Here is an 8,063-nt window from a genome sequence, read left to right as displayed (position 1 = left end):
ACATGCACTGTTCCACTTGGAAGCCTTGCCCTTTCCAGCCTTTCCATTCTTATCATCGCTGCGGCCAGATACTTGCGCGGCGGCAGCTCTATCACGATTTCTCTTGCCGGCGCCACTATCATAGGACATATCACCGGCCAACATGGCACCTCTGGTCCTCTCCAGCAGTTCAACAATCTTCGGGATGTTTGGTTGGTTCATGCTACCAAGCTCCATCATAATTTTATCCCTCAAATTTTCAGGGCACTTGTCTTTAAAAATATGAATGAGAGTTAGGTGGTTGTAATCCTTAGCTGCAGAACCAACGATGGCTTCTACCTCCTGCATCATGCTCTTGAAGGTAGCAATTGCGCTAACCACGTCCACAGGTTTATCCACAGGTTTCATCTTGTTCAACTTAGTTAAAATCCTCATGAACCGGCGAGTGTTTGATAAAAACATCTGGTCAAGAAACGCCCATTGTTCATTGTGATCTCTAATCGCTGACACTTGCTTGCGTAGTTCCGGGTTGGTTATCACCTTCTCCATACACAACATCAGGCTTAACCTCTGGTCAGCAAATCCATAACCAGAGCATAGATCCTTAAAGACCTGTTTAAAGTTTGGGTAATCCGTGTCAGTACCGTCGAACGACGGCAATAAACTGTTGTCCCAGCGCCCATACTGCGGGTTGGAACTCCGAATATCCACGGCAGACATACTTCTGGAGAGCATGGCAGGTGTCCCACTCTCATCCAGGTTAGATGAACGACGTTCCATCTCTCTAAGCCTTCGGTACATATCACGTACTTCTTGGCGCAACTCCACGGAAATTTTAAGCACTCCCATGTCCATCTTCACCTTCTCAATGACGTCGAGGTTCCTGGCGACAGTGCTTGACCTCGCGTCATCTGAATCATTGTCAAGCCAGTACAGAATTTTTGTACACTGCTCCAACGACGCATAAACTTTATCTGCAACAGTTTTTTGCTCACTAGCTTCATCCAAATCACGCTTAAACTCGCGCAGCTCACTAGTCTCCACGGCAGGTTTTAGACTTTTTATTAGGTCAGATTGGTCCTTGACCTCACTAAAAATGTCACGAATTGATTTTACATTCACATTTTCACATGAACTAAAACTTTGGCAGGCTTTTAGATTGTCATAAAACAATTTTAACTGTTCATCAAAAACTTCTAGCCTTTCACTGCCAATAGCGATTGCTCGCTCAATTTTCTGCTTTTTGGTTAGTGGCATATTGATTCACTAGGTACTTATTTCACAGAAAAATTGTCACAGTTTATTGCATCAATAATTCACTAGATGCTATTGATCTCTTGATGAATGCTAACGCCTATTCATCAGATATTTTGAAATTGTCTCAACCATGACACTTTGGTTGAGCTTGGACTTCCGAATTAGCGGGAAGTTCACGAGATCAGTTGGCGAACATACAAAACCCCCAATACCAGGAACCATCAAGATTCAACAGCAGGTTTGAATATAGATTTATTGATGAAATTATTTCAAAAGACCTGAAATTACAAGATCAATTAATAAACAGAATAAAATATTATTCGTTATCTTAAAACTTTGAGCACTAAAAAATCTTTTTCTTTTCTTATGGTTAAAGAATCTTTGGAAACTTTGGCTTTAAAGGAAAATTATTTGGTTTAATAAATCATTGTTAAATGCAACAATAAGGCACATAAAAATTACTAAAACATATATTAAACATAATTAAGTTTCATGTTTAGCTGGCTAAAGCCTTTTTTTAAAACTACATATAATCGTCCTATACACCATACTTCTTAATCAAATTAACAAATTCTACCTGAAGCTCTTATGGTTTCAAATCCCTGATATACTAGGGTAGTTCACACTCAATGAGACCAATGATAGGCCCAATTTTGTTCTCCGCAATCTTCACACTCTCATATCTCATTCAAAAGTAAGAACGTGCGCTTCAAAATAAACAAACACTCTATGCCGCGCCACATTATGAAAGGAAAGCCCTAAAAGACGACATTTGCGCTTTGATTTTGGTTTAATGATAAGGAATTTAATTTCGAACTTGATAAACACAAAGCTTCCTCGAAAAGAGGTTAAGACACTTGTAAGGTAGAAAACTTTGGGTACTTTTACATTATTGAATTTTATTGGTTTGTTTAGCCCTAATAATCCCTGGTTATATAAAATCTACTCTGCAATTCCCTCTACATGTCTATCTTACCTTGAAAAGGAATATAATAATCTTTCCCAAGCAAGTTATTCAGATGTACAGGATTAGTTTATCTATCTACCTTTCTTTATTTCTATCTATCAATATATATATGTATGTACATAATATCTTTCTTTCTTCTGTCTACCTATCTTTCTAACTATCTATCTATTTATCTTACTTAAAAGTAAAACAACATTTTATCTTAAATTTTTATTTTCTTTTACTCAGAGTTTCATGCTTTTGCAATCATCAGAAAGATGCTATTTTTTTCATTAAAAATAAATACGTAGATTTTTTATTTATCTATTTATCTATTGTATCTATTTATCTTACATACCTTGTAAAGAAATATTATATTCTGTCCTAAGCATGTCAAGCAGATGTACAGTATTAGTTTGTTGATCAGAGTATTCTTCTTCTTAATGAATAGAGTTTTATTTGTAGCGCAGCTACTCTGCCCTTTTCTAGCATCATTACGTCCATAACGTCCATCGGATTTTACTCGGTTGCCCCACATAATAATAATAGAGGGGGCATCAGCTATATGTAACTCTGCCCACAGGGTGGGGACCCTGTTCAGATTTTGTATTGAATCTCTGAAATCAGCTAATAGGGTCGGGAATATTATAGCCAAAAGAACAGTAAACAATATGCTAACAGACGAAATGGGTCTCCACCACTCATAAGGAAAAAGGATAAGAGGATGAATACACACCCCTTTTTCATGGTAAAATACTACTTCCCCATCCCTAAATTTAGAAGCAGACGAAAATCAAAAACCGCCCAGGGCTTTTTGTAAGTCAATCATAAATAATAATGTGAATAAAAAGAAAAGCGATATTTAGCAAACAGCCGTGGGCGGTCAGAATCAGCTGAATGTTCATTATGAAAAAATTTCCCCCTTTTTAGAAATAGAAGGATTCATCTTTCATGAACAAATTTTTTTAAATAAAAATAAAATTCTATGTAATTTTTAATTAAAACATTAAAACGAAAATATCTAATCTAATATTCTTGCCCTAAATATGGAAATAGTAAAAAGTAAAAAAATATTTTTTTTTAATAATTTTTAATCCTCCCATTTGAAAAGTAGTGGAATAGCAATAAATTATAGCGCGGCAACAGCGCTGAGTAGGCCTCTAGGCCCACTGCCTATTTTCATCTTCTAGTTGCTTCGATTCCTCTCTTTTATTTTTTTCTCTATGCCACCACTTCAATCAGGTAGTTGTATGGATTATAAATATACACTTATAATTTTATTATTTTGAGTATAGACAGGGACTAGTATAGATAAATATCATCACAAATATGATTATTCTCAGTTGCTATTGAAGGTAAATGATTCGAATTTTGTTTAAAAATTGCCAAGGACTTTCACATTTTAGCTCATTTTATCTGAGCTGGATCTTTAAATCGTTTTTATGGTGCGCTGAATCGGGGCGATTCAGAGGTGAACCGTAGGTGCGCTGGTGGTGAGCCACAGCGCATCTATAAAACATTGATTTTAAAAAGATTTTTGGCGCGGTGTTTTTAGATCGCTTGCGCACTCACTAAAATATCGATCCGCGCCAGTACAACTTTATTACTTAAGGCGTGTCAGTAAGGTATTTTATATAAAATACCGTGTCAGTATGGTATTTTATATAAAACAATAATATATAATTTATTTTAAAAATAACTATAAAAATGTTTTCTCGATAGTTTTGCAATAAAATATTAAAGTAATTAAAAAAATATCCATTTATTACATATGATTCACCCCGATTTGAACCGGCAAGGCCACTTGGTGAGTGGCATTGGCGCGCCGGTACCGCGCCACTGCCCGATCCAAATCGCCCATGCAAATTCGATTTAAAGATTGGTATTTAATAATTTGATGGTGCGCTGAATGAATCGCCCCGGTTTAAATCACCTATAAACGATTTAAAGATCAAGCTCTGCTTGGCTGATATTCTTAATTTCATATCAAAGAGCTTTGCTACTTATGGATGCTGTTATCCTTGTTGTCATATATTTAAACATGGTTGCGAATAGAAAACCTTCCTTTTCTTATTTAAAATAGAGGGGAGGGGGGGGGGGTTCTTTTGCTTGTTCATTAGATCATGTTAATTTATGTTAGATTAGGGTTAGATCAGGTATAGCCCCCTCCTCCCCCCATAGGAGTGAAGCACAGAAAAGCTTACCCTCTCCTCCTATTTTGGTTTTATTTTAATAAGTAAGGTGTGGATTTCATTACACACATAAACTAAACATAGAAAAGCTTTCCTATTAAGGATAAACTACCTTCCAAACGCTTTTTATAACCGCTGTATTAACTATGAGGCTGAATAATATGGAAATCCAAGATATACTGATCAAATATATATCCTAAAAATATAAAATTTTAAATATTAGCACTGCAATAACTAATTGTTCTATAAATAAAAGCAGGGACATCTTAGTTTTTCATTATGAATGGGGGGGGGGGGGGAGGAATTCTGAAAGGCAGAAATTTTGTTTAAACCTAGAAGGAAAATGTAAATTCTCGGGTAATGAACCCTCTCTCATAATTTTTTGGGGTTGGGGATTGTAAATAAATTTCTCATGTAAAAATTTCACTTGATTTGTAATAACTAAGGGCTTTTAACCAGACCAATAAGCGCCCAAAAAATTGTTGGTGATGTTACAGAAGTTTTTGAGGGTAATTACTTCCTCCTCCCCCCCCCCAAGCAAAAAAATATTATGGTTTCCTTTGGTCTCCATAGGGTAAATTTTTTATGGGGCTTGTTGTAAATCTAAAAGAACCAGCGTAGTGTCCAATAAAAATTGGCATACAATACAAATGACCAATGATAGGCCAGTATACAATTTACCATTGGTCAATTACAATGTATACTGGCCTTTCATTGGTCATTTATATTGGACACTTTACGCTGTTTCAATCTAAAATAATTACATCATTTTTTTTTTGGGGGGGGGGCGTGGTTTACCACTCCACTCCTCCCTGGGCGTCCCTGAAAAGTAATTTACCTTTAACATGACGGTGCTATGGGGCACTTCTACATTTTCTAAACTTTTCTCCATGTTCAAAGTTTTTTCTAAATAGATAGATAGATAGATAAATAGATAGATAAAAAGAGAGATAGATAGATAAATAGATAGATAGATAGATAGATAGTATATAGATATATATATAGATAGATAGATAGATAGATAGATAGATAGATAGATAGATAGATAGATAGATATATAGATAGATAGATAAATAGATAAATAGATAGATAGATAGATAGATAGATATATAGATAGACAGATAGATAGATAGATAGGTATACCCACCTCCTATCAAAGCAGCAGCTACTAGAAGGTGAAGCAAATAAAACAGTTTTTGATACATAGTTAGACAGATGGGACCTAAAGTAAATGCTGCTACAATTAAAGATCTTTTGATACTGAAATAATAATTTTTACTTCTCTGTCTCACTTTGTCTCTTTCTCTCTCTCCTTCTCCCTCTTTCGTTATATAATTAAATCTTTTTGGTATTAAAAATGGATAATAAAATAAAACCTTGTTTAGAACGATTCAAAGGAAGGAATTAAGATGATTATGAATGTTGTTAAATTAATCTACATCCATGTGTAACTCTGTTTGGCTAATTATAAAATAAAGAATAAGATTAGTAATAGAAATTCTAGAAAGTAGCGTATATCTTTTATAAATCCTTTTTTTGTCTAAAGATTAAACTATTAAACTGTTTGAGTTCTTCTTTATAGGAGAGCTTCTCATAAGTCACGGGATGTTTTTAGGCTATTTAAATTTTAGATTTAATCCTTGGAATGGTTTTGGCCTATTTATCTGTCCTCTATCTACCCCTTTGAATACCCCTTTAGATGCTAGTAGCCGCTAGTATTATTTGATCTTAGTAAACAATAAACCTCATGATTACTCTTTTTAGAAAAGTTTCACTTAGGTCTCAGGATGGTTTTAAGCTGTTTCAATGCCCCATACCTTTAGATGTAAGGGGTGCACCCGCTAATATCCATAAGAAGCGAACAATAAAATTCTTGAAAAAATATTTTGATGCTTTTCAAAGCTTTTTTATATCATTTTTTTTGTAGTTCAGCTATGAGAATTTGAAAAATAAGTTATAAATAGCCTTTTTTTTTTATGTTTTTAGATAAGTTGTTAAAATAAAATAACAAGGATACCAACATTGTTATGTAGCTTAATTACAGGATATGTGATATCTACATACAGATATTTTTTACTTGATAATAAAGATTTATTACATAGTGCCTAAAAGTTTTATGAATCACCATTCCAACAAGGATGACAACATCCATTAAAGCGAAGCTCTGAAACGGTAGGACAAACGGACATTAACACTTGTATAGTGTCAGAACTGAATAATCAGAATATAAATGAATAAGAGTCAAAGCAAAATTGTGAGTAACTTTGTTGAAAAACTTCTTGATACACTATAAAGTTTATGGACATACTTACATTTTAGGACTTGACTAATAATAGAGTTGCTATGCTTATAATATTGTACTTTGTTGTCCCAGGAATCAGTATACCAAAAATCAGAACAATTGTATAATTAGAACACATAAAAATTAGTTGTTAAAAAAAGTAAAAAATCAACATGTTTCAAATGGACGTATGGACATTCTGGCAATGATTATAGAGTTGTTACGCTTTCTAAATCATACCTAACTACTACAGGAATTACCATGCAAAGTTTGAAATTGATAGGATAATTCTAACATGCCTAAATTAACGAAAAAAAGCTATCCATTTCAGACGTACGGACGGACCGACCCTAATTATAGAAAAGCTTCGCTTTAAAAATTCGGAAATATATAAAAGCTGGAAGAATTGTTATTTTAAAAGGTTTCGTGAATTTTGCAAGATAAATAAAATTGTAAGATCTAGTAATCGGCTAGACTTATCGAACCACAATTTTCAGGGCAGGTTTTTGGCTATTTGGGGAGGGTGGTAGTGGTACAATGACATACCCTGAAAAAATGAACAACAAAGAAGAAAATAAATCAGGGGCGTCCAAACTTTTTTATTGGGGGGGGGGGAGTAATCTTTATTTCATAGAGGCATTTTTTTTTATTTGGGGGGGTAAAAATTGAAAATCCAAAATTTTGGGGATGCCGTAGGCACCCCCAAATTCACTTGGACGTCTATGAAATAAATATTTTTTTAAAAACAATAAATAAAATTCTCAAGGATGCAGGAGACATTGGACTGTAAATTACACTGGTACCCAAAGTTTTTTTTAAAAGAGGCTCTTAATCGGTTGGTTTAGAAACGTTGGGGACCTTTTAAAATTTTTATTGGTTTTTACAAACAAGATGTATTTAAACTTTTCCAATAATAGTTTCAAAATTTGTTAAGTAAGAGGTTTCGTGATTATTGCGAGCAAAACTCTTTCTATAAGACTAGCGGCTACGCCCCTAGAGGCCTCTAGTGGCACTTAAATGTTTTTGTTTGTTAAAAAAAAATTCTTTATGTACGATACCACCTTAATTGACGTTGAAGTCTCCCCTAAATTTTTAAAAATTTCGATTTTTTTGTCATTTCTCTTGGGAGGGTGGTGGTACCCTCCCCCAAAATAGTTATAAACCTTCCCGGGACTTATGAGAAGCTACCCTGTTAAGGAGAACCCGATCGGTTCAGCGGTTAGCGAGATCCTTCGGTACAGACACACAGATACACACACAGACATCCTGTTACTTTAGTATAAGGATAATAGTTATTTATCGAATCGCATTATATTTCCGTGGATATTAAAATTCGGCCTCTCGGATCAAACAAAACTGGTATAAATTTTATTATTTTTATTTAAATAATAATGGAAAATTGCCTGTA

At 34.3% G+C, this 8,063-nt stretch overlaps 1 long non-coding RNA gene across 1 annotated transcript; it reads right to left on the bottom strand.

The window, feature by feature from the left end:
* Positions 1–1,475: 1,475 nt before the first annotated feature.
* LOC145323676 (uncharacterized) lies at positions 1,476–1,929 on the bottom strand. Its single transcript, XR_013881054.1, has 2 exons — positions 1,814–1,929; positions 1,476–1,514 (listed from the first exon to the last, which is right to left on the bottom strand). It is a non-coding gene; the product is annotated as an uncharacterized LOC145323676 (long non-coding RNA).
* Between the last annotated feature and the right edge of the window lie 6,134 nt (positions 1,930–8,063).

Source organism: Acartia tonsa, chromosome 7 (genome assembly GCF_053477335.1).
Source record: "Acartia tonsa isolate MP-2025a chromosome 7, ASM5347733v1, whole genome shotgun sequence".
Classification (NCBI taxonomy): domain Eukaryota; kingdom Metazoa; phylum Arthropoda; class Copepoda; order Calanoida; family Acartiidae; genus Acartia; species Acartia tonsa.
This window is presented reverse-complemented; position numbering and strand designations above follow the sequence as displayed.